The sequence below is a fragment of the Giraffa tippelskirchi genome, chromosome 10, assembly GCF_054371585.1.
Source record: "Giraffa tippelskirchi isolate mGirTip1 chromosome 10, T2T-mGirTip1v1.2.pri, whole genome shotgun sequence".
In the NCBI taxonomy this organism is placed as follows: domain Eukaryota; kingdom Metazoa; phylum Chordata; class Mammalia; order Artiodactyla; family Giraffidae; genus Giraffa; species Giraffa tippelskirchi.
The window spans coordinates 150,887,180-150,915,064 of NC_137284.1; the positions used below are offsets into that span (position 1 = coordinate 150,887,180).

Here is a 27,885-nt window from a genome sequence, read left to right on the forward strand (position 1 = left end):
TTGCCAACAGAGGTCGGTCTAGTCAAAGCTATGGTTTTTCCAGTAGTCATGTATGGATGTGAGAGTTGGAATGTAAAGAAAGTTGATCACTGGAGAATTGATGATTTTGAACTGTGGTGTGGGAGAAGACTCTTGAGAATCCCTTGGACTGCAAAGAGATTCAACCAGTCCATCCTAAAGGAAATCAATCCTTAATATTCATTGGAAGGCCTGATGCTGAAGCTGAAACTCCAATACCTCGAACCACCTGATGTGAAGAACTGACTCATTGGAAAGGACCCCGATGCTGGGCAAGATTAAAGGTAGGAGGAGAAGGGGACGACAGAGGATGAGTTGGTTGGATGGCATCACATACTCATTGGACATGAGTTTGAGCAGGCTCCAGGAGTTGTTGATGGACAGGGAAGCTTTGTGTGCTGGAGTCCATGGGGTGGCAAAGAATCAGACACGACTGAGAGGCGGAACCTAACTGATACTCTAATAAAAACATTTCAAAAATAAAGGAAGAATGAAGAAAACAGAGGGAAGGCCACAGAATTGGGAGGAAAAGTATTTGCAAATATCTTTTGATCTCTTGGATGCCAATAATATAACTTTCTTCATATTAGGTTTTCTTGTGCTGGTTGAAATTCTAGTAAAATGCGTTGGAAGTTTCATGTACATGAATTAGACCATTTAATCAAGAATTCAAATAAACCAAGTTTAAATGCATTTCTTGTCATTTACAATATTATTTATATGCAGTTTTTCTTTCTGCACAAGGAATCAAATTCTTGGCTATGTTGGCCATACAGAATTGTTTGTCTAATATTGTCTTGGCTCAGTTAGGAACATCAGAGTTCTTTGTAACTTAAATTTTAACATGTACACTTCATGGATTTTTAAATTATTCTGTTTAGAATAACTTTCTGGGCTGAGGATTATATAGGTCAGCCTTAGAGGGAGATGTGCTTCGCTAACCTAAAAGGATGAAGAAACATTAGTGCTCAGAGGATATAGAAACCTATTCTTGCTTAAGTTTTCATTTTCACTCTAGCTATAAATAGCCTCACTTAAGTGAAAGGGTGCATTCTAAGTCATCCTCTGTAGCAGATGAAGACTTCAGCACATTGCATCTACCTTTTTGGTCTGGCTATTTAGGGTTTCATTGTAGGCTGACATATGACAGAGTTCCCATTTAAATTTTGGAAATAAAGAGCTTCAAAAGCAACCTTATTAAGGTTAAAAGAATGAACTTACAATGTCTGTGTTTGGAGTAAAGGTAATGAGATACCCAGTCAATTGCTCACTAAATAGTCTGTCGTCTCTGTGTCTGCTTTTGGAGCTCTACCACTGGACCATTCCATTGCAAGGAATGAGCATGATTCTCAAATTTTAAGGTACTCAAATATAAGATATCATTCTATCACTTCTTAAGTAGCAGTTTGAAGGCTTCTTAAGTAAATGTACTATTAAACATGTTTTATTAGATATATTACATAGATGGATGAGGTTATGAGCTCAGTAGTGAATCACCAAACTTATCTAAAAGCTACAGAAAAATTTGGAATTAATTTGGCTTGTTCCCTCTCTTTTCATTTACAAGTAGATTCACAAGTTTTAATATGGTTTATGTACCATATTAGTTTGAGTCAAGTTTAGGTACATGGCTGAATAGAAATCTTGACATAAAATGTAGAATTAATCACTATCCCCCAGAAGCAAGAACTAGCATATTTAATCACATCATTACTGCAACAACAGTATAAGCAAATAAAGACATTCAGGACCAAGTTGAAGGTCTACAGGTAGAAAAATTTAAATAAATCACTTGAGTATTTCAGTTGTTACTCTCTTTATTGCAAAGTGGCTGGTTGTTTCTAACATTTTATAATTCAAACCTTAATATAGTTAGACTGCTCATTCACCCAGCTCACTAACTAATGATGTTTATTAGTTTTACTGCAAGCATTTTGCCCAGAGAAGTTAGTACTGTGCTGCCATTAATAATATCCCTGGAAGGTGATGACTGGTGGATTCTGGAGAATCAGGTTTAATCTCAAAACATTGTTATACTTAGCAACACAAGATGAACCCACACTTCTGTGTTTGTGACCTAGAGGGGAATATTTGCTTTGTTCCTAATTAGTGAAGCAAAGAGAAAATAGGACAGTACAAAAACTAAAATTGTCATTAAATGTTATGAAGCATGTAGAAAGAAGAAAGGAAGTGAATGCAATGGTGACTAACTCAGAAAAGTCAAAGATTCTATCTAGAAAAAAGTGTGAAAGGAAGAGAAAATGCTACAAAAGTTAGTTGAAGAGAAACATTATTTTTTTTTAACACCAAGAATCAAATAGTTATAGACATGTAAATAGAGTAATCATTTTATTGTTATCTCCATCTTTAGGCTTTGAGCTACAGGCAGAAAATCTTTCATGTTACTAGAAATAAATTTATAATCTAGTAGAATATACCATTGACATCAAAATAAAAATATATTGCTTTAGAGGCTGTAATTGTAACATTTCATGAGCACAATTATTTGGCCATGAATTTCCATGTATTGAGTATGGTTTGCTCAGATATTACACAAAATTATGAGAAGAACAATATCAAGTTTGGTTATTCTCAGTGGAAGTTAATGTATCATTTTTATCCCTATGCATTTGTGAAAACGTTCAAGAAAATGTTTCTTCCATATACTTCTATCCTTGTCTACACATTTTCCCTTGGTGTGGTATTAGTCTCTGCTGTCATCCGTGAGCCAAGATTGTTTTGAGCAATTTTGTCTAATCTTGCTGATCAACAAATATTTACTGGCATATCTACAATGTGGAAAGTCCAGGTTTTTTGGTGCTATAGGTGAAAATTTTAAAAGCACAGCATACAGTTTTCTTTCATTAAAATCAGAACTTTTATGTTTGTGAAACAGTAATATTAATAGCATGAGTACTCATGGAGAGATCAGGATAGGCTGGTGCAGAGCAGAGTCAAGGTAAACATCTACAGAAGACACACAAGACATGGGCAACTGGTTGCCTCTAGGAAAGGACACTGGGAATTTGAAGTGGAAGGAGATCTCTGCTTTCCACTGTACACCGTTTTGTGTGGCTGTAATTATTTACTTGTGTCCATATAACTTTTAAATTAAATATGTTTTCCCCTTATTTGTTGGTCACATGCAGCATGAGGGGATCTTAGTTCCCCAACCAGGGAATGAACCCACATACTCTGTAGTGGAAGTTCTGTGTCTTAACCACTGGACTGCCAGGGAAGTCCCTGACTATGTTTTCCAAAGGTAGTGTAAAGCTAGATTGTGAGGAAACTTGAATTCCAAACTAAGGAGTTTTAATTTTTCTCTGTAAGCTCTGGGAACACAAAGACAATTTTAAATTTGTTAATATTATAAAAAATAATGACGCTACAGTTTTGGAAAGACTGGAGCAAAGAAGGATGAGATGAAAATGCGTAACACATTAGACAGTTTATAGTATAATTTTCTTTACTTTCAGATTATTGATATGATACATTCAATTTTTTTTTATAAAGCAGCATTATTGGGATATAATCCACCCATGAATGGTATATGATTTCAAGTATTTTTCATATAGTCAGAGGTGTATGCTATAGTCAGTTTTACACACTGCATCACGTCAAAAAGAATCCCTATGCCCTTTAACTCTCACCTCTCTTTCACACATAACCCCCAACTCTAAGCAATCATTGAGCCCTAAGAAACTGCACTTTTTGTCTCTATAGATTTGCCTGTTCTGGAGTTACACATGAATGGAATCATGTAGTATGTGAACTTTTGTGACTGGCTTATTTCACTCACCATAATGTTTCAAGGCTCATGGTGTTGCGGCATGTAACGTTACACCTTTCCTTTTTCTGGGAAAATAGTATTCTGTTTGGAGAAGGAAATGGCAACCCACTCCAGTGTTCTTGCCTGGAGAATCCCAGGGATGGGGGAGCCTGGTGGGCTGCCGTCTGTGGGGTCGCACAGAGTCGGACATGACTGACACAACTTAGCAGCAGCAGCAGCAGTATTCTGTTAAATGGATATACTACATTTTGTTTATCTATTTGTCAGTTGATGAATATTTGTGTTGCTCCCACTTTTTGGCTATTATAAATAATGCTGCCATAAAAATTCGTGTACAGGTTTTTATGGATCTAAGTTTTCATTTCTGTTGGCTATATACCTAGGAGTGGAAATGCTGCTTCATATGGTAAGCCTATGTTTGATTGTTAGAGGAACTGTCAAACTACTTTCCAAAGCAGCTATACTATTTACATTCCACCAGTAATGTATGAAGTTTCTGATGGCTTCACATCCTCACCATCACTTGATATTGTCTGTCTTTTTGATTCTAACTATGCTTGTGGGTATGGATTGGTACCTCATTGTGGTTTTGATTTGCAGTTCCTTGATGACTAAAGGTTTTGAGCATCTTTTTTATGTGCTTGTTTGCCATTTGTATGTTTTTCTTGAGGAAATACCTATTCAACATCTTTTCCTATTTTAAAAATTGGCTTGCTTGTCTTTTTGTTGTTGAGCTATAAGGTCTTTTCATATTATGGATATGATTACCTTACAACACAGTTTTTTTCTCCCACTCTGTGTAATATTACTTTCTTCATGGTATCCTCTGAAACACAAAAGTCTTCAGTTTTGAATACTTTCAAATTATCTATTTTTACCCAGTGTTGCTCATTTTGTGGTATCATATTTAAAATTCCTTTGCCAAATTTGAGGTCATGAAGATCTACCCCTGTGTGGTATTATAGTTTTATACCTCAAGCATTTACATTTAGGCCTTTGATCTATTCTGAATTAATATTTTGTGTATGGTGTGGGATGAGAATTAAATTACTTTCTTTCTCTTTCTTTTTTTTTTTTGCATACAAGTTTATGACGCTGTGAAAGTGCTGCACTCAATATGCCAGCAAATATGGAAAACTCAGCAGTGGCCACAGAATGGAAAAGGTCAGTTTTCATTCCAATCCCAAAGAAAGGCAATGCCAAAGAATGTTCAAACTACCGCACAATTGTACTCATCTCACATGCTAGTAAAGTAATGCTTAACATTGTCCAAGCCAGGCTTCAGCAATACATGAACCGTGAACTTCCAGATGTTCAAACTGGTTTTAGAAAAGGCAGAGGAACCAGAGATGAAATTGCCAACATCCAATGGATCATTGAAAAAGCAAGAGAGTTCCAGAAAAACATCTATTTCTGCTTTATTGACTATGCCAAAGCCTTTGACTGTGTGGATGACAATAAACTGTGGAAAATTCTGAAAGACATGGGCATACCAGACCACCTGACCTGCCTCTTGAGAAACCTGTATGCAGGTCAGGAAGCAACAATTACAACTGGACATGGAACAACAGACTGGTTCTAAATAGGGAAAGGAGTACATCAAGGCTGTGTATTGTCACCCTGCTTATTTAACTTATATGCAGAGTACATCATGAGAAATGCTGGGCTGGAGGAAGCACAAACTGGAATCAAGATTGCCGGGAGAAATATCAATAACCTCAGATATGCGGATGACACCACCCTTATGGCAGAAGGTGAAGAAGAACTAAAGAGCCTCTTGATGAAAGTGAAAGAGGAGAGTGAAAAAGTTGGCTTAAAGCTCAACATTCAGAAAACTAAGATCATGGCATCCGGTCCCATCACTTCATGGCAAATAGATGCAGAAACAGTGGAAACAGTGGCTGACTTTATTTTTTTGGGCTCCAAAATCACTGCAGATAGTGATTGCAGTAATGAAATTAAAAGACGCTTACTCCTTGGAAGGAAAGTTATGACCAACCTAGATAGCATATTAAAAAGCAGGGACATTACTTTGCCAACAAAGTTCCATCTAGTCAAGGCTATGGTTTTTCCAGTGGTCATGTATGGATTTAAGAGTTGGACTATAAAGAAAGCTGATCACTGAAGAATTGATGCTTTTGAACTGTGGTGTTGGAGGAGACTCTTGAGAGTCCTTTGGACTGTAAGGAGATCCAACCGGTCCATCCTAAAGGAGATCAGTCCTGGGTGTTCATTGGAGGGACTGATGTTGAAGCTGAAACTCCAATACTTTGGCCACCTGATACGAAGGGCTGACTCATTGGAAAAGACTCTGATGCTGGGAAGGATTGAGGGCAGGAGGAGAAGGGGACGACAGAGGATGAGATGGCTGGATGGCATCATCGACTCGATGGACATGGGTTTGGGTGGACTCCGGGAGTTGGTGATGGACAGAGAGGCCTGGCATGCTGCGGTTCATGGCATCGCAGAGAGTCGGACACGACTGAGCAACTGAACTGAACTGAACTGAACTGACCCAGCATCCTTTGTTGAGAAGACTATTCTTTTCTCATTAAATAGTCTGAGCACTCTTGCTGAAAATCAGTTGACCATAGACACATGACTTTATTTCTGGACATTCAAGTGTGTTTAATTGGTCTGCATGTCTTGATTACTGTTGTTTTGTAAGTTTTGCAATTGGAAAGTGTGAATTTGTTTCGGCAATCTGTGTCTCTTGTAATTCCACAGGTGTATAGACTCAGTTTGTCAATTTCTAGAAAAAAGCTGAGATAGATCAATTTGGGGAGTATTTGTATTTTCCACCTTCTTTAATTTCAATAGTATTTTGTAGTTTTCAGAGTATGTTTAGCACTTCTTTTGTTAAATTTATTACTATTTTATTCTTTTTGATGTTACTGTAAACGAAATTGCTCTCTTAATTTCATTTTTAGATTGTTCATTGCAAGTGTATAGTAACACAATTGATTTTTCTTGATATTGATCTTGTATCCTGCAACCTCACTGAACTCACATATTAGTTCTAATAATTTATGGTGTACTCTTAATTTAAAAAAAACACAAGCAAGAAATGTTTATCTGCTTGAAGATTCTGTGTAGGGAGAAGAAAGGGCGACAGTCACCATAGTTATATCAGAGTCTGTTCTCGTTTGTATCTTCCTCTTACCTCTCTGGACGTGGCATCCTCATTGTCAGTTCCCTAGTACGTAACCAACCTACCCAAACATGTGTTAATTCAGCTCATGGCAGTCACCTAATCCTTGTGTATCTAGGTTGAGCATACTTGATTTCTGAATCAAAATGTGAAAGGAAAGAATGAGAAAAGAAATTCTGAATATAAACTCTATATCTCAGACATTTATATATCTTTGCTTCTCTGCCTCTTACATGTGCTCTTACTGAAGCATGTTTTACTTTCTAGCAAACACTTGCCTTCCAGAGAGAAAATTGCTGGCTAATTTGAGTTTGCTTGCTGCTGTTGCAGTTTAGTCGCTTCAGCTATGTCCGTTTCTTTGTGACCCCATGGACTGTAGCCTGCCAGGCTCCTCTGTCTATGGGGATTCTCCAGGCCAGAATACTGGAGTGGATTGCCATTTCCTCCTCCAGGGGATCTTCCCAATCCAGGCATTGAACCTAGGTCTTCCACATTGCTGGCGAATTTTTTACTGTCTCAGCCACCAGGGAAGCTCTGAGTTAGCTTACTACTTACTATTCACTTTCTAATATCCAGTTGGTCATTATTTCTTAGTATGAAGACTGAGAATGAAAAATTAGATCACTTCTGAGGTTGGGCATTAGCTTCTCAACATCATTTTATTCTTCGAACTTTTTCATGTGCAAATATCTGCCAATGTGATAGATAATCATGACTCTTTCCCAGGTATTAACTTTTAGTTTCAAATTCTGCTTTTCTCATTTGAGTCTCTTGAAGCACATTTTTTTTTCATATTACAACATTGTGGCTTGCCAAAAATGGTTTTAGGTTCAATGTCTTATTTTTGTATTTCGTTGTAATTACCATGAAAAGTGTTTATTGGTCCTCCCCTCTCTCCTAATTAAGTCTTAGGATTTAACTTTAATCTTTGAAAAATATTCTTTATCAAATTTTTAAGCAGATATATAATTCTATTTGCAGTATTTATAATCTTTTCCCTCTATCAGTTCAGTTCAGTTCAGTCGCTCAGTCGTGTCCGACTCTTTGCGACCCCATGAATCGCAGAGCGCCAGGCCTCCCTGTCCATTACCAACTCCCAGAGTTTATCCAAACTCATGTCCATCCAGTTGGTTATGCCATCTAACCATCTCATCCTCTGTCGTCCCCTCCTCCTCCTGCCGTCAATCTTTCCCAGCATCAGGGTCTTTTCCAATGAGTCAACTCTTCGCATGCGGTGGCCAAAGTATTGGAGTTTCAGCTTCAACATCAGTCCTTCCAATGAACACACAGGACTGATGTCCTTTAGGATGGACTGGTTGGATCTTCTTGCCGTCCGAGGGACTCTCAAGAGTCTTTTCCAACACCACAGTTCAAAAGCATCAATTCTTCAGCACTCAGCTTTCTTTATAGTCCAACTCTCACATCCATACATGACTACTGGAAAAACCATAGCCTTGACTAGATGGACCTTCGTTGGCAAAGTAATGTCTCTGCTTTTTAATACGCTAACTAAGTTGGTCATAACTTGCCTTCCAAGGAGTAAGAGTCTTTTAATTTCATTGCTGCAATCACCATCTGCAGTGATTTTGGAGCCCCCAAAAATAAAGTCTGATGCTGTTTCCCCATCTATAGACAAGCCTGAAACCTTGAACTTCAAAATTTCTAGATCCTCAAAATTAACTAACTTGGTGATACATTCAAAATAATTAAATTATTGTACAGTATCCCAAACTGGGGTTCTCCAGTGGCTCAGTTGGTGAAGAATCTGCCTACAATGCAGGAGGCTTAGTTTGATCCCTGGGTCGGGAAGATCCCCTGGATAAGGGAATGACTACCCACTCTAGTATTCTTGCCTGGAGAATTCCATGGATGGAGGAGCCTGGCAGGCTACTGTCCATGGCATAGCAAAGAGTCAGGCACGACTGAGTGATTAACACAGACACACACCCCAAACTACCACCTTTATTCTCATTTTTAAAAAGTGTCTAGGAGGAGCTGGGATAGAAGGGGAAGCGTTTCAAGTTTGGAACCAGCCTTCAGAAACTATAGAAAGCAAATACTTATAATAGAAATGTGAAAAAACAGGTGTCTTTTCTTTTTTTAAGGACAGAATCAAGCTATGTAAAACCCATTACAGGAGTAATGTCAGATGTCATCATCATTCTCTTCTCCATCCTCTCTCCTCAAATACTCAGGGAAGGAAAATTAGAGAGTGGTGGGTGGCTGACACAGAGATGTTTTTGTTTGTTTCAAGACTGAACTTTAAGGAAAATGAAAAAAAAAAAGTCCATCTCAAGTTTATGTGATCTGTGACTATGCAGAATGAAATGTTAAACAGGTTTATTTAGTTGCTATGTAAACCAGTAAAGAAAACAGCTTATTAATCAATGTGAATCTCCAGAAATGTAGAGTATTAGAACAATCTGAAGATATTAATGGCTTGCATCCCCCAGTATTCCAACTTAAAGCTTTGGAAAAAAGTGATTTTCTGTGTTTTTAAGAGAAGGAAATAGGCAGGTGGGTCAGATCCTATTTCTTTCTTTTTCCCTCTGTGTCTCGACTGAAGCAGAATCTGAGACTGCCTGCTCTTTTCACCTGCACTGTCAGCGCAGTCAGCAGCAGCCTGAATAGCTTGGGGCAGGAGGTGCGAGCACATGGCAGCCCCTTCTGAACATCAGCTAATCCCGCGCTCTGGCTGTAGCCTTGGGAACCCGAGAAATCCCAGACAGATGCTTTTTCTAAATGTAAGGGAGAACATAAAAACTGATCCTCCTAAAAAAGGAGATAAAAATAAAAAGTACATCTGTGTATTTGAATCCAGCATGAGGAAGGTAACAATGAAGATTTCATTAGCAAATTTAAACACCTCGGTGCAGGCTCCTGATAATTGGATTTTTCAGCTACTTTATGCAAATTTATCCTCTAGTCATTTTTTTTTTCCAGTTTTCTTTCCAAAATCAAGTATCACAAACTAAAGTTTATATCTATACATACATGTACGTATTGTATACTCAGTTGTGTCCGACTCTTTGTGACCCCATGGACTGTAGCCTGCCAGGCTTCTCTGTCCATGGGATTCTCCAGGCAAAAATGCTGGAGTGGGTTGCCATTTTTCCCTCCAGGGGATCTTCCTGACCCAGGGATTGAACCCATGTGTCTTGTGTCTCCTGCATCGGCAGGCTGATTCTTTACCACTGCACCACCTGGGAAGCCCTGCATGTGTGTATGCATGCGTGTGTGCTAAGTCACTTCAGTCATGCCCGGGACACTGACCCCATGGACTATAGCCTGCAAGCGTCCTCTGTCTGTGGGGTTTCCCAGGCAAGAATACTGAAGTGGGTTGCCATTTTCTTCTCTGGGGATCTTCCCGACCCAGGGATTGAACCCATGTCTCTTAGGAGTGTTCTTTACCACTAGAGCCACCTGGGAAACCTATAGTCAACTGGTATGAATAAGACAAGTTAACATACTGTTTAATTTTCAGTCAAGCATTCAACCAAGCTTCATAGCCACTTCCTATGTGCCAGCATTGGGAACCTGAGAGAATGCTATTGCGTGCTGTTGTTCTGATAGAAAAGGTATAGACATCCGAGTTGGGCATCTTTGAGTTGGAATCATGGCTTCACTCCTGGTAATCATGTATTCTTAGAAATTTCTTTCACAGATAAAAAGAATCTGCTCCCCATCAAGCCTTCAGAAGGATTTTGATATTGGGGTTTCCTCCTGGGCCCTGAGTAGGAGAAACACTGTGTGCACATAAACAGTGGTGGAATCCACTGAGGATTTCTTTTAGGAATCAGGCTACATGGTCCCCGAATCCCTGCTTCTGGAGAGAGGGAAATTTTTGTGAAGAACAAAAGGTTGCTCTTATTTCAGTGTGTTAGTTTACTATGGCGGCCATCATAAAATACTGCAGTCTGGGTAGCTTAAAGGATAGAAATTAATTTTGTCATTGTTCTGGAAGCTGGAAGTCCAAGTTGTAGTGCTAGAAGAGTTGCTTTCTGGTGAACCGTCTCTTCTTGGCTTGTGTACAGCCTTCTATCCATGGGACCTCACATGGGTTTTCGCTTTTGTTTTTTCTGTGAGCATGCGCTCCTAGTGCTTCTTCGTCTTCTTCTAAGGTTACCTGTTGTATTGGCTTAAAGCCTCCCTCTTATGACCTCATTTAACTTGAATTATCACCTTGAGGATCCTATCTCCAAATACAGTCACACTGGGGGTTAGGACTCCTATGTATGAATTTTTATGGGGACACAATTCAGTCTATAAAATTTAGGAAAGCCATTTTTTATTCTTTTGTAGTATACATGATAAACTGTAACCTGGCAATTACTATTCATCCAAAGTCTCTTTTCACAAATCTCACTCTGTCAATCACACCTCCCCCCCGCCCCGCCCCCCCCCACTCATACATATTGACATCCCTGCCTATCTCACAGGTGCACAAACAGCCTTGGTTTATGTTGTCTCCATTTCTGAATTTTATTTTTAAAAATATTTTCTTTGCCACACCACATGGTACATGGGATCTTAGTCCCCCAATCATGGCCTTTGCATTGGAAGCACTGAGTTTTAACCACTGGACCACCAAGGAAGTCTCCATTTCTGAATTTTACACTAGTGTTTCTGACAACCATACTGCATGGCTAGTGATTGATAATTTATTTTTCCAGAACAAAGTTTTTTTTTTTCATTTTACAAATTTGGCTGGATGATAAGAATCATTATTTTCATCTTATTTGGTAATACTACTACTACTACTATTATTCTTTATTGAGTCCCAAGGATTGTGCTTCCTTTATAACCTTAACCTCCGTCTTACAAAGGAGGAGATAAGCTTTGAGAAGTAGTGGGTTGCCTAAGGCCTCAGAGCTGGTAAATTCCATGCTGTCTCACTCAAGGCCAGAGCTCTTAACCTCATACAGCAGAAACTTAACACACCAAGGTCGTAGAGTCAAAGCTATGGTTGTTTTCAGTAGTCATGTGCAGATGTGAGAGTTGGACCATGAAGAAGGCTGAGCGCTGAAGAGTTGATGCTTTTGAACTATAGTGCTGGAGAAGACTCTTGAGAGTCCCTGGCACAGCAAGATCCAAACAGTCCATCCTAAAGGAGATCAGTCCTGGGTGTTCATTGGAAGGACTGATATTGAAATTGAAACTCCAATACTTTGGCCACCTGATGTGAAGAGCCGTTTCATTGGAAAAGACCCTGATGGAGGGAAGATTGAAGGCAGGAGGAGAAGGGGATGACAGAGAATGAGATGGTTGGATGGCAACACTGACTCAATGAACATGAGTTTGAGCAAACTCCTAGTTAAGGACAGGGAAGCCTCGCTTACTGCAGCCCATGGGGTCGCAAAGAATCAGACACTACTGAGCAACTGAACAACAACAACAAGAGCCACAACAACAATGAGTTTTAGAGAGCCCTGACAAATCTCGTCTATCTTTATCTTGCAAATGAATTTCCCCTATTCAGTCTTAGTTGGAGCTAGATTTTTCAGCCTGTCCCTCAGTGGGTGAAGCACTGGGTAGAGTCTCATGTCTGTATGTCATTAAAATATTTCAGGCTGTTTATTTCCATCATGTTTACAACTGCTCGTTTGTAGTCTCTCCCCTCCCTGTCTGTCATGGCTCTGCCCCAGAAGGACTACGAAGATGAATAAAACACAATTCCTGGGCAAAACTCAAAATGCAACTAGGTAGTAGATGTATCTGATTATTTAAAATACCTCATGATGAACAGCGGAGAAGGCAATGGCATCCCACTCCAGTACTCTTGCCTGGAAAATCCCACGGACAGAGGAGCCTGGTAGGCTGCAGTCCATGGGGTCGCTAAGAGTTGGACACGACTGAGCGATTTCACTTTCACTTTTCACTTTCGTGCAGTGGAGAAGGAAATGGCAATCCACTCCAGTGTTCTTGCCTGGAGAATCCCAGGGACAGGGGAGCCTGGTGGGCTGCCGTCTATGGGGTCTCACAGAGTTGGACACGACTGAAGTGACTTAGCAGTAGCAGCATGATGAACAGAGTACTTTATACAGTCAGTTCATACTGTTGTGGCAGTAGTAAAATAAAAATAGACAGAAATATCTGGGGTGGCCATAAAATAGTTTATTCTGGAATAGCTTTGAGGCATAAATGGAAGGTAAGTAAAAGTTTGCCAGGCAAGGCAGAAGGTGTTCCAGGTTTGAGCACAGTGTGTTTCTATGTTATGGTATTTGTTTAACGGTGGGTTTTTGTTTTGCAACATTTAAAAAAAGAACTAATGTACGTTGGCCCTGTCCCTTCTACATCCTCACTCCCCCAGTCAGTACTAGTGTTTCCTGCCCTGCAGGTATGTCCTCCAGGTGAAAATAAAGTGTCAGGCATTTGATAACTAACCAGCCAGGCAAATTTAGGATTATGTAAATTGGATGTACACTGATAACAACTATGGAATGCTTTTACTTTACTGCTAATAGATAGTAATGGATAAACACTGAAATTAAAATATCAGTTATTAATTGAATCAACATTGTGTGCTGTGCTGTACTTAGTTGCTCAGTCATGTCTGATTCTTTGTGACCCATGACCTATAGCCTGCCAGGGACCTCTGTCCATAGGGATTCTTCAGGCAAGAATACTGGAGTGGGTTGCTGTGCCCTCCTCCAGGGGATCTTCCCAATCCAGGAATTGAAACAGGGTCTCCTGCATTGCAGGCAGATTCTTTAACAGCTGAACTACCAGGGAAGCTGTCAAATCAGAATGCCTCCTGTTACTCCCATTCCTTGGCCGGGGGAAAACAAAATATTCACCCACCCAGTATGAAAGGCCTCTCATTTATTCCCTACTCACATATGATTAGTTTGAGGTTTATTAGAACTGGGCTGATTTTACAAATGAGGAATTTTATTCCTGCATGACTTATAGCACAACAAATAATCTTGTTTTCGAGATCACAGACTTCATCCTTCCTGACAGCCTGGTACAAGCCCCTTAGCTGCTCTTAACCCAGGTCAATAGATCTCTCTCCATCTATTTTTCTCCATCTTTGCTCTAGTCTTAAGGTACAAGGCATCAATCTTTTGATAATGATATTCTTTCTGTCTGTGCCCTGGTCTCTTCCTCACTCTTGCTCTCGTAAAACCTTTCCACCATTATCTTCAAATTGCAACTTCCTGCTGAAAGAGCAGAGCCACCAGGGCTGGGAAGAGATAACTAGGGAACTTCTTAACGCTCTTCTCTCGGACACGTCTCATCCTCCAGATAAACATGCGTCTCTGGCCACTTCTGTGACAGGTTCCTTCTGCAAGCATCCAGCTCGGGTGGCGAGGGAGCAGAACAATTTGGACCTGAGGCCGAATTGGAAAGCAGGAGGAGCAGAAAGGCCTGGATGAGGTGAACAGTGGAAAATGAGAATTTGGGATATTTTCATGGAAATTCACATGGAACACTGGCAGCAGGAAACAGATCTACTGAAAAAAAATATATAAAAAAGGCAAATATGTAGTATGCAAGTATAGGCTAAGTAAATACCTGCCAGGAAATCAACTTGTGGTGTTAGTTCAGTAATAGTTGAGATAGAGACTACATGGGTTAACCTTTGGGCAGACATTCTTAGGATCAAAGAAAGAAACTGAAGAGTAACGCTGGCCGACTGCAGTGTTCCGTGAGGAGAGGGAAAGGAGGGGAGGAGAGCTATCATTTTCCGGTGATAACAGAGTTAGTGCTTTAAGCAGCGGTTTCTGAATCTGGCTGATCATCGGAATCATCTGAGAAGCTTTTAAAAAATATATTATGTGGCCTTCCGTGGACCTATTTAGTCAGAATCTCTAGTTGTGAGACTGTGAGATCCAGGAATATGTGTATATATATAATATATTACGTATATACATAAAATTGTCATGTTAATCACTTGAGGTACTTTTCAAATGATTCAGACAACCAGTGATTTGGGAAAATCACATTCTCCTGTAATCTTTTCACTAAGTCAATGAGGGAGGTTAAGGAGGATATGCCTGCCACACGACAACTTTGGAGACGCGTGTGAGAGGCTGCAGTGCAGTGGAGAGTGAATTTTGTGCAGACGGGTCGGGTGGTTAATGAAATAACAGAGAGGAGCAGGCTCATTAGGGCTCAGCCTGTGGAGCCACCTCTGCCAGGTGGAACACACCCGCTCGCTCTGTTCACCGCTCTGCTGTGCTGACTTCGGGCTCTGTGGAGAGGATGGTTATGGCTGATCGGTGTTTTAACAGAACGTTCCATCAGGCTGACCATCCTTTTCAGATAAATCCTGGGACGTGGATGCATAGGAGAAGCCGTATGATTTATTATCAAGGTGAACAGTTCATCAAGGTACGTTTCCACACTCGGAGGAAGCATCTAGTGTGAACTGAGAGTCAGGCTTGGAAGTCAGATTCTTGGTTCCACTCTTTGCTGCCCTGTGACCTTAGGTGCATTCCCTAAGCTCCATAGACCTCAGAATCTTCAGATGTAAAATGAGGATTATAATACTCTCTCCTTCATATAAATTGGTGTGAGGATTCAATGAGAAAATGCATGTAAAGAGCTTAGAGTCATGTCCAGGGACAGGTTTTGTGCTCAGTAAGGAGGTACATACTTCCTGAAGAATTCTCCAGTCCATTCCCTAATGTACAGTGGCACATTGACGGACCAGGGGGTTACATGGCATGAGAGCACAGAGCCAGTGAGTGGTAGGTTTGGGTTTTACGTTCAAGCCTGACTGACTTTAAGCCTGTGCCCTTCTTGCTGCTCAGCAGTGACCCTTGGCCACAAGAGATTTATTCAAGTCAGAGGTGGTCTAAGCCTGGTAGGCTGAGGGCCCTGAAGAAGACAAAGACGGCACATGATAGAACTGAAAAGGACAGATTACAAAAATCCCTGCAATTACCTCTCCCTTCCTAAACAATTCAGAAATTGAAGGAGACGAAAACACAGGGGAAATTTGCAACTGAAATAGAAACTATTTAGAGAGTTACTTTCTCTTGGTAGAAAATATGCAGTGACCAGGAACTCGGAAATTTTTCAATTACTGAGAAAGATATGTAGTGGAAGAACAGATGAAGAATCAATTTAGGATTCCAGGAGAACAATTGGTTATATAGGAATGGAAAAATAATCGCAAGATATTACTTTACTCTGTAGTAAACAACAAGAAGCTTATGGGATCTCAGTTCCCTGTGCACGTGTGTTAAGTAAGCTGCTTCAGTCATTTCCAACTCTGGGACCCAATGGTTTATAGCCCAGTTAAAATACAGCATCTATTAAAAATTGAGTTTCTGGTTTTCCAAGTGTTCAATGAAAGCAAAACACACAACGTAAGAGTTCTGAGTTTAAGCTTTTTCTCAGGGATCTCAGTGAGGACTCATAGCCCAGGAAATAGCTTCTCAATAGCTCTGAGGGAATTGTTCAAAGAGGTAGGGGGAGAAACTAGTTTCATGTGTGTATATGTATGCATACGTGTGTATATAAACTGTGGAAAATTCTGAAAGGCATGGGAATACCAGACCACCTGACCTGCCTCTCGAGAAACCTGTATGCAGGTCAGGAAGCAACAGTTAGAATTGGACATGGAACAACAGACTGGTTCCAAATAGGAAAAGGAGTACATCAAGGCTCTATATTGTCCCTCTGCTTATTAAACTTATATGCAGAGTACATCATGAGAAATGCTGGGCTGGAGGAAGCACAAGCTGGAATCAAGATTGCCAGGAGAAATATCAATAACCTCAGATATGCAGATGACACCACCCTTATGGCAGAAGGTGAAGAACTAAAGAGTGTCTTGATGAAAGTGAAAGAGGAGAATGAAAAAGTTGGCTTAAAGCTCAACATTCAGAAAACTAAGATCATGGCATCCGGTCCCGTCGTTTCATGGCAAATAGATGCGGAAACAGTGGAAACAGTGGCTGACTTTATTTTTCTGGGCTCCAAGATCACTGCAGATGGTGACTGCAGCCATGAAATTAAAAGATGCTTACTCCTTGGAAGGAAAGTTATGACCAACCTAGACAGCATATTAAGAAGCAGAGACATTACTTTGCCAACAAAGGTCTATCTAGGCTATGGTTTTTCCAGTGGTCATGTATGGATGAGAGAGTTGGACTATAAAGAAAGTTGAGAGCTGAAGAATTGATGCTTTTGAACAGTGGTGTTGGAAAAGACTCTTGAGAGTCCCTTGGACTGCAAGGAGATCCAACCAGTCCATCCTAAAGGAGATCAGTCCTGGGTGTTCATTGGAAGGACTGATGTTGAAGCTGAAACTCCAATACTTTGGCCACCTGATGTGAAGAGCTGACTCATTGGAAAAGACCCCGATGCTGGGAAGGATTGAGGGCAGGAGGAGAAGGGGATGACAGAGGATGAGATGTCTGGATGGCATCATCCACTCGATGGACATGGGTTTGTGTGGACTCCGGGAGTTGGTGATGGACAGAGAGGCCTGGCGTGCTGTGGTTCATGGGGTCGCAAAGAGTCGGACACGACTGAGTGACTGAACTGAACTGAACTGATGTGTGTATATATAATATATATATGATTTATCTTATATATATATGATCTTTGGCTAGGGCATACGCACAGTCAAGCACTCATTCTTGGTAAAAGATTACTGATAGTTAACAAAAAACAGATATGTTAACAATTTTGGTTTAGTCATGAAGTTGTGGCCAATTCTTTGTGACCCCGTGGACTGTTAAGTTAACAGTTTTAGTGCCTTTTCTATGTACTGTAAGAGGCAAGAATCTGGGTTCATTAAACTTCTTCCTAAGATATACCTCTAACTATCCACAGGGCCTATTTTTCCAAAGCACTGGTCATTCTGTTATCCATTGTCTGATCCCCCCAACCCTCTCCACTGCCAACTTCTTCCTTGGCTGTAAACTATCACTCGTCCATGCTATACTTGGAATAGAGCTCAGTTCTATACAGAAGTCTCTTTCCTCCTATTGCAGTTCCTGAATAAAATCTGCTTTTACAGCCATTACTACTGTTCAATTCTCTTTTTCTTTGACAGTGGTCAAACCCCTGGCATCTATGGGTGGCCAAATTATTAGCAGATTGCTGCAGAAACTACTGAACAATGTCTCCTTTGGGGATGTCTCTTATTTTGATCAGACGGCTCTTACCCAGTCCCTAATCCTGATACCCCTCTGTCCTCAACCGCATCTGCCACTCTCCCATCTCCCCAGATCACAGAGTGCGTGCATATGGGCTCAGTCACGAAGTCGTGTCTGACTCTTTGTGACTCCCATGGACTGTAGCCTGCCAGGCTCCTCTGTCCATGGGATTCTCCAGGCAAGAATACTGGAGTGGGTTGCCATTTCCTTCTTCAGGGGATCTTCCCCACCCAGGGATGGAACCGCGTCTCTTGCATCTCCAGGTTGGTTCTTTACCACTGAGCCACCTGGGAAGCCAAGCTCACAGAGCAGATATCTGGAAGTCAGAGCTCCAGATGAGCAACACAGCAGACCTCTTAGAGTAATGAAAGCCACATTGGCTGAAGTTAATAAGACAGGAATATGATGATGATGATGAATATATACGGAGAGAGGGAGAAAGACGGTGTTCTTATGCCACTTGATGACTGATTTTAAACATTTAAAATATTCTCTTTTCAATAAAATTTTTTGATAACCCAATTTGGAGCAAATTCAGTGCAAAATATACAGTGTGAATAGAAGAAATCCAAGAAGCTACTTGGGAAATTATCCATGCTATAACTAAAATAGATCAATTCCATGTAAGTTTCACTAGGGAGATCAACTTTTTAAAGTATTTTCTCTCCTACTTCTATTTTCTATACTTTTTAAGGGGTTATTTTGTCTTTTCAACTCCCAGCTTTCTTAGTGATTAAAAAGTTTTTTTCTACTCTATTATAATTTCCAAGAAACTTTTCTTTATTTTTAAATGCTCTTCATTTCTTCCCTAGCAATCTGTTCTTGTTTAATGAGTACAATTATCGTCTTTCTGAAATTATTAAATAGTTTTACTTAAATTTTTCTAGCTCCTTTTTCTTTACACTCAAAATTATTTTTGTTCATTTTCATCAGAGTCCTTTATGCTAAAATCTTTAAAATGCCTGTGATCCGTGAATATTTTAAACACAATTATTAAAAAGCCAATCTGTGGGTAGAAGGCATATTTGGCTGGTGGGTCAAGTTGTTCTCACTCTAAGACAACTGATTGGGGAAACTGTTCATTTGCTTACAGGATATTCAAGTGTCAGTATTTGTAGGTCCTTTCTTCTGGTCTGGTTCTTTCATCAAAAGGGAATTGCCTTATTCCTAGAGTGGGGTTAGGAAGGGAGTCTCTCACTCAGTAAGCTTACTTTCACTCAATCCCCTCTTTTAAGTGCAGCTGTCAGCTATGCTTGGAGTCCCATGTTCAGGGAATTACTGACTTAATCACTCAGGACCAGTTGTCTGGTTGTATAGATTTAGGATCATTTGTCCAGATCTGTGGTGTTGGAGAAGACTCTTGAGAATCCCTTAGACTGCAAGGAGATCAAACCAGTCAATCCTAAACGAAATCAACCCTGAATATTCATTGGAAGATCTGATGCTGAAGCTGAAGCTCCAATAGTTTGGTCACCTGATGCGAAGAACTGACTCATTGGAAAAGACCCTGATGCTGGTAAAGATTGAGGGTAGGTGGAGAAGGGGGTGACAGAGGATGAGATGATTGGATGGCATCATCATCTCACTGGACTTGAGTTCGATCAAACTCCAGGAGATAGTGAAGGTGAGGGAAGCCTGGTATGCTGCAGCTCATGGGGTTGCAAAGAGTGGGACAAAGCTTAGCAGCTGAACAACAACAACAGGGTCCCAGCAGGTCTAACTGCTCTTTAGCAGACTCTCAGCTGACCCTTCTGCTTTCACTTCCACTTTGAATCCTACTCCTCAGTTCAGGTCTGCTGAAAAAGTGAAAGTGTTGGGCACTCAGTTGTGTCCGACTATTCGTGACCCCATGGACTGTAGCCCACCAGGCTCCTCTGTCCATGGGATTCTCCAGGCAAGAATACTGGAGTGGGTTGCCATGCCCTTCTTCAGGGGATCTTCCTGACCCAGGGCTCGAACCCAGATCTCCCACCCTGCAGGCAGATTCTGTACTGTTTGAGCTACCAGGGACTCTCCAATTTCTGCTTTCGGGTTCCCCATACCCTGGTTGCGGTCACTTTAGGTTTTGTTCTCTCCACTCGGCTAATTCAGTATCTGCTTATCCCCTTAACTTTTCCCCCAGAAATTTGTTGCTACCTTCCATCAACTGTTGTTTCCTTTGCTCTTTCTCTTTTTTGGGAGGAAGGTCCATATCATTAAAAAAAAAAATATTTACAGTTATTTTAAGCACAGTTTTCCTGATAGGCAGAGATAAACACATATTGTGTCTGCCATGTTTACTTCAATTGCCGCCACTCATTTTTATCTTTCAACAATAGGCTAATGATGGTATCAATGAAATTAGAGATTTCATCAGTGTTTTTAAAGCTATTAATGCCATTAACAAAGAACAGGTCATATTGAATCTATTTTTTCAAGCAAGTTTCTAGATGACTCGGGGTAAAATTGGAGATCTATAAATTTAATTATCAGAGTATTGAAAGCTAAACCCAATTTCAGATAACGTGGGAAAGAACATTAGATTAGAAGTTGCAAGTTCTCAATTCAAAATATATCTTTGCCTTCTTGGGCAAAATACTTTTTCCCTTGGCCTTACTAAAATATTGGCAATTTGATTACTTGGCTTCTAAGATTCCTTCTCAACTAAACATTTTGTGTTCCTATTAGGTAATTTTAAATCTCTACTTGGACTCACTATTCCCTCAAATACTGTTGTGTGTGTGTGCTAAGTCATTTCAGTTGTGTCTGACTCTTTGTCACTCCGTGGACTGTAGCCTGCCAGGCTCCTTGGTCCATGGGATTCTCCAGGCAAGAATACTGGAGTGGGTTGTCATGCCCTCCTCCAAGAGATCTTCCCAACCCAAGGATTGAACCAATGTCTCTTGCATCTCCTGCATTGGCAGGCAGGTTCTTTACCACTAGCACCACCTGGGAAGCTTATGATAAATGCTCAATCAATATTTGTTATGGGCAAATGTCTCCTGTAAATTGATTTCGTTTCAGCATGTGTCACTAACTCCATGTCAATGGACGCTTTCTATATCTTATCAGTTCCAAAATGCAATGCCCACAAGAACCCAGAGCAGGAAGAATAGGCTTAATGGGAGAGCTCAAAAATAAATAAAAACTGTTGGAAGCTTTTGAGAACAGTCATGGATTCCGGTACATTTGAGGAAGGAAACTTTTCAAACATCACTGAATTCTGAGATTCAGTGACACTGGGACCGTGGGATCAGTGGCCCTTCAATAGAAATGGACATTGTCTTCCATTAGAGCAATTTATATTTTGTGGACCTTATACTATAAAATCTAGGAAGTCTAGAATAGTTTGAATTTATGAAGCATTTCTATGCACATCATTTAATTTTATCTTCACAATAATGCTTTGATGTTGACATAACAGAAGGGGAAAGTGAGGTGAGAAAAGTTAGTTAAATGATTTTCCGAATGTCACCCAGCTGAGCATTGGCTAGACCAGGTATCAGTAAACTATGATGTGGGTTAGGAGGGTGGAAGGGCAACTCTGGCCCACGTTTTGTTTTTACAGTTATACTGTAACACAGACTCACCCCTATAATGGATTAACTATTTGCACAAGAAGAAAGAATTGAGGCAAAGAAATGATTATTACTAGACAAAGTCATACAGGAAAATGTTGACATTGGAAGGATTCAACCCAGGCAACCTGACCCCAGTGCCCTTGTCTCCACGCCTATGCTAGTGCTGCTTCTGGTGTCCAAATCCTGAATCTAGCTCTGGGACCTTGGGAAATTCACTCCCTTAATCTCTTGTAAATTAACACCTCGTCAAATGATTAAAACAGAGCTTGGCACATTATGAGCACTCAGTAAAATTATTATTTTCATTAACATTTATTCCAAGTCTTTCATTATCCTGTATCTTTCCAATAATAAAAATCACTCAGAACAGTGGGCGAGATGTTCAACATATGCTGTCTTAGGTAAGTTTTGTAGAAAATAGTAACTAGTTTCATTTTAGAAGAAAAGAATGGAGGTTCTGAAGGGTTAAGTGACTTGTTCTGGTATGATTCCTGATCTCTGGTTTTTAAGTCCACCTTCTCTGCACTATTCCTTTCAATCTTATCATTTTCCTTTCTTGAACCCAGTGCTTAAAAAATACAATAAATGAATGGATCATCTCTTTGCCCGCTCTTCTGACCAACCAACCAACCAACCAGCCAAGCTACTAACCAGTTGATCAACCAGCATCAGCAAGAGGCAAGCACACTCACTCTACTCAAACGTGTCTAGCGGTCATCTGCCTTATTCCCGTTAAGCAAGCTGCCTCTGGAGTCTGATATATATCGTTCCTGCAATTCCCTTTGTTAAAAGCTTATTTATCCTTTGAAGTCAGATTCAAATGGCACTGAGCCCTTAAGGAGTTTGCTCATCCCCAAGGACAGAAATAGTTTCTTCTTTTCAGAATCCAATAGTATTATTGTTTGCATCCATGTTTATGGAGTTTATACAATATATACTTACTTGAAGTACTATTTTCATATGTGCCTTCAAGTATCCTCAGAAATTGGCAACTTTAAACACTTTTGTAGCGGAAGGTGAAATATACAGACATACTAAATGAAAAAGGAAGACTTCAGGGAATATAATGAAATGTTTCTTTTTAAAAATATACATTTTGAATGTATTTATGAAGATATGCTCTCTGCAAAGTGCCTTGTATCATTAAATGGTAGGTATTCAATAAATAGTTACTCTAGATCCTAAGTTCTTTTTATAATGCTAATTTCCTATTTCCATTATTTCAGTACAATTAATTTTAAAAGCACCAAGATAAAGATAAATAACGTAGACAAAATAGATAATTTATTTTAACACCTTATCTCTATGTTTGTCGTTTGAAAGTATCTACCTCTAATTCATTTTACATCCTGTGTTAGTAGCTTCAATATATTTTAAGTTATTTTGAAAAATAAAAATGACTTTTGGAAGATTTCAGCCCAGCTTTCAATACTCATAAAATGAGCCATCTATCATTCAAAATGAGTCTTTTTAAACAAAACAGCGTGGTATTCTATTTATATGTGTTTATGCCTTATCAGCAATCTTTATGCATCTCAACTTAGTTTTGCAGTCTCTGCTTTATTTTTAATTTGATTTGCTTAATATCATTCTTATTTGGAGATGGAGAGTGCCACAACAGTGAAATAGGACCTGCTTAAATTAATATTACAGAAGTAGGAGGGGCAGTTTGAGAGATAGTCAGGTTGAGTTAGTAAAAAGCTGTATTATAGGAAATTATTTTAAACAAAAAAATAATTTTTTGCCAAGTACACCGGCAACTAACTGCCAGCATAGTATTTTTCAAGTAGAGGCTTCAATGACATTTTTTAATGAAAATTTTGTATTTGTATCATGATCATTTAATCAAAATTTATCCACAATTTTAAGTTTATTCTTGGTAAACTTAAATTTGTCTCAAACATAAATTTGCCATTTTTCTTTAATAGACAAATGTGATTTGACTCATGGTAAATTATCATAGATTTTGAGTTTGTAAATATATATTCTATGTCTGTAAAATATATTCGTATAGTCTGTGTCAAATGAATTTACTCAACATAGTAAATCACTTCACCTAATTGGCTTGTATAATTGTCGTAGAGGCTTAGTCTTAAAACAGAATTTGATAACCCCTGTAAGCCAGTAGAGAACTGTTCCCTACTTTCTCCCCACCCACTACAATTCATCCTAGAGATTTTATAGTCATCTTAAAAGTAGAAAGATTTAAATGAGCAGATAATCTACTTGTCAGTTTTACCTGTTCCTTCCTGTAGGAAATTTAGATGGTTTCAGGCCTTATTGTGCCTAAGAACACCACATAGGATCACATTTTTAAAAATGAAAACTTTTTGAGTGTAAGTGACTTTCAAAGTCAATTTTAACTAAATGTAATTCTCACCTATTAACTCTCTTTAGGACTCAACCTTCCCTATGTTCCCTTATCATTAGCCTTACCAAATGCCTTTCATGATAGGGTGTCAGCGTAGCTTTCAGTCCCATGGAAAGGTACTTTTCTTCTGACTGATGGAGTCAATCAGATTTCCACACAGATTTCCCCTGTGTGGACATCCTACACTTCTGAATTCTACCATAATTTTACACGTAAGAATTGAAATGTCCTTCTCTGATTAATGAGCTTTTATTTTGAGGCTCAGCTTTAACCTTATCTGCTCTGGGAATTTGTCTTGGGTCTGACTGTTACTAATTATTTGGATATACTTAAAGAATATTTATTAAGTTGTATATTGATTGTAAGTTTCTTTTTCTGTCTCCTATAACACACTATGTATTGGTAGCAAGTTGCATATAATAAGCATTTACAATGCTTAATGATAAAGTATGGAAATAAGGAGGTTATACGCTTAAAATAGTAAATGACTCTTTTGGTATCATATGTAATCTTTTATGGGGCTTCCCTGGTAGCTCAGATGGTAAAGAATCTGTCTGCAATTCAGGAGACCCAGGTTCAGTCCCTGAATCAGGAAGATCTCTTGGAGAAAGGAATGGCTACCCACTTCAATACTCTTGCCTGGATAATCCCATGGACAGAGGAGCCTGGCAGGCTACAGTCCATGGGGTCGCAGAGAGTCAGACAAGATTGAATGACTAAACATGCATAATCTCTTGTATTTTGCTTGTTTCAACAGACGAATTGGGAAAATACAATTTACATGTCCAAATAAATCTTTGATTGTTAAAATATACAACTTTAAAAAGGTTGTGAAATGTCTGAAAAGGTTAAATGGAAAACAAAGTATTTTGGGTAGTTCAAACTTAAACATCACACCTCCACACACAAAGGACTGCTGCAGAATTTCATGGTGTGGAAGCAGTAGTGTTCCTTCCTGATAGCTAGGATAATCACACATCCCAGGTTGCTCAGGATGGCATCTGTTTACACCTGATAGCACTTCCTTTCTTCTCAGAAGTGTCCAGGTTTGGGTGATAAATTATATGGTCACTCTACATATAGTCTCTACAATGGCTTTAAGACTAATGGGGAAATCAAAAATCCTATAGAAAAAAAAATCACATTAAGAAAACTAACAAACCCCTTGGAAGCAATCCTTGCAAATATCCATTACATTACAGACCTTAATATATTTTAGCACAAAAGGAATTCACAAGTGACTAGGTCATAAATTCAATCTAAAATGATAATTTTAGAGGATTTAGGAATCCCTTGACACTATTTTTATGAATTGGACCTACTTCTGCTAAGATGAGTTTAGTTTGTTTCTTAGGGATTAAGATACTACACTGATCTTCATTTTCCTACTTTCTGGCATTTATTCTTGTAGGAGACAGGAAGAATAAAAGAAAAGCAGGCCCCGGCAAGGGCCGCAAAAGAAATTTATAATTACTGATAAACTGGATGCTATAAGACATGAGACTCTTGGAACAAGTCCAGAGGGAACAGCTCATAGTCTTGAAAACAAGATATGATCCTGGGGTTGGAAAACCGACTCCAGACTGTTTCCCAACTGGCGTCTCAGAGTCACATGTTTTATGTATCTGGTGGGAAAATCTATCAATAAGAATATTAGTCTTAGTTACTGACTTGTTATTGATTACTGTTTCTTAGTTACTCAATGATTAATGATCACTTTGTTCTTTGGCCCTGAAGGCCACATGAATCATAGCTTAACTTCCCGCATATTCTTTCCTTCATGGTTGAAAGTATAATAAAGCTGGCTTGGATTCAGTTTCAGCACCTTCCCCTTGGAACGGTGTTGGTCCCCTGATCCTCGCTTTTCACTGAATTCTTGTGTCTTGATTCTCATTCTCTCGCTGTATCATGCTTTCGGAAACCCTGCTTGTCGAGCTGGTCTCGACAATTCTATGCTTGTATAGCACTTTGTAGTGTACAGAGCATGTTTATACACATTTTACATTTATATTAACGTAAGCTTTACCTTTAAGTGCTGTTACTTTTAGTATTTATTGTGTTAGAAAAGAAGTATTTGATTTTCCTCCAGCTTCTAAACTGAATAAAATGGATATTTGCCATTGTTTACACATAATAAAAAGATTAAAGGGCTTCCCTGGTGGCTCAGCTGGTAAAGAGTCTGTCTGCAATGCAGAAGACCCCAATTCGATTCCTGGGTTTGGACGATCCCCTGGAGAAGGGATAGGCTAACCACTCCACTATTCACGGGGTTCCCTGATGGCTCAGACAGTAAAGAATCAGCCTTCAATGAAGAAGACCTGGGTTCGATCCCTGGGTTGGGAAGATCCCCTGGCGGAGGGCATGGCAATCTACTCCAGTAATCTTACCTGGAGAATCTCTATGGACAGAGGAGCCTGGTAAGCTACAGTCCATGGGCTCACAGAGTCAGACACAACTGAGCTACTAAAGCACAGCATAGTAAAAACATCACAGTAAAAAGGTTACATGGCACAGTATAAAAGTTAACATGACTAAATCTGTTAATATAGTGTGATTGTTCTCAGCTATTAGCTAGTTTGGGCTAAATGCAGAGTTAAGTTTCAGAACTGTTCTAACACTACGTTGTCTTGTCTTTCCAACAGATATGAGTATATCCCTCTTACTAAGTATTGCAATATCTATTGTCAAGTTAATTTGCTTCTATTCCCATCAGTTATAATAGTGTGTTATAATCAACAGAATTTTTATAACTGGAGAAAAATTTCTGTCTGTATATAAGGTAGTGAATTCTAGACTGAAGAAATATACAAATAATAGAAATGCTGACTGAAGTAAGTGAAGTAAGCCAGACAGAGAAAGACAAATATCATATGATATCACTTATATGTGGAATCTAAAAGAAATGCTATAAATGAACTTGTTTATAAAAGAGAAACAAACTTGCAGACATAGGACACAAATTTATGTTTACCAAAGAGGGCAGGCGGGGAAGGAAGAAAGGGATAAATTAAAAGTCTGGGGTTAATATATACACACTACTGTTGATATGTATCTATGTATCTATCTATATATATAATAGATAACCAGTAAGACCTATTGTATAGCACAGGGAACTGTTTGCAATATCTTGTAATAACCTATGGTGGAAGAGAATGTAAAAAAAGATACAGACACAGACACACACACATTTGTATTAACTGAGTCACTTTGCTGTAGGGCTGAAAATAATACAGTGTGGTAAATCAACTATATCTCAATAAAAATTAGCAAACAAAATAATAATAATAATGTTGAAATTTTCTTAGTAAGATGATTTATCACAGTATAACTTCAGCCAGGGGACTACAAAGAAGAAAAGTGCTAAAAAAATAAAGAAAAGCCAATTGTTTCTAACTTTAGCATTTAATATGAATTTATATTTTAAATGTGGCATCATCTTACTACTATTATTTGAATATATTTAAGTGTTTTTATTATAAAATTATTTCCTTTTGTTACATGATTAATAGTTTTTAAAGCTGGCTCAACTTAAAAGTATTGATTTTATTATATTTATCTATATTATATATATTGAATTATATATTTATATCAAATATTTAGTATATTTATGATTTTATTATATCAAGGACAATTATTTTTATACCCTAGGGGACTCTTTGCCTGGTTTACCTATTTTGAAATGATGATATTTTACAAGTAAAGAAAAATGGCCTTAACTGGATCATTGTCAGCTTGTTGTTAACAGTAGAAAGCTTTCTAAACAGAGAGCAAAGCTTTCACTTTATAATTTTTTTAAAAGACTTATAATTTTCACTTTATAACTTTTTAAAAAAGACTTAAAGTGATGACAGTACATTCATTCATAGCAGCCTCAA

General features: G+C 39.0%; 2 protein-coding genes across 11 annotated transcripts in view; one reads left to right on the forward strand and one right to left on the reverse strand.

Annotated features, from left to right (window-relative positions):
* The window catches only part of LOC145522511 (uncharacterized), a 34,793-nt gene extending 28,402 nt beyond the window's left edge, over window positions 1-6,391 (forward strand). Inside the window, exons 4-5 of the mRNA XM_081531187.1 lie at window positions 4,895-4,972; window positions 5,087-6,391. The gene's annotated coding sequence lies outside the window, so the exon portion shown is untranslated. The remainder of the gene's footprint in view (window positions 1-4,894; window positions 4,973-5,086) is intronic.
* TPK1 (thiamin pyrophosphokinase 1) overlaps window positions 1-27,885 on the reverse strand; it is a 559,100-nt gene that overhangs the window by 393,248 nt on the left and 137,967 nt on the right. The gene's annotated exons all lie outside the window — the stretch shown is intronic.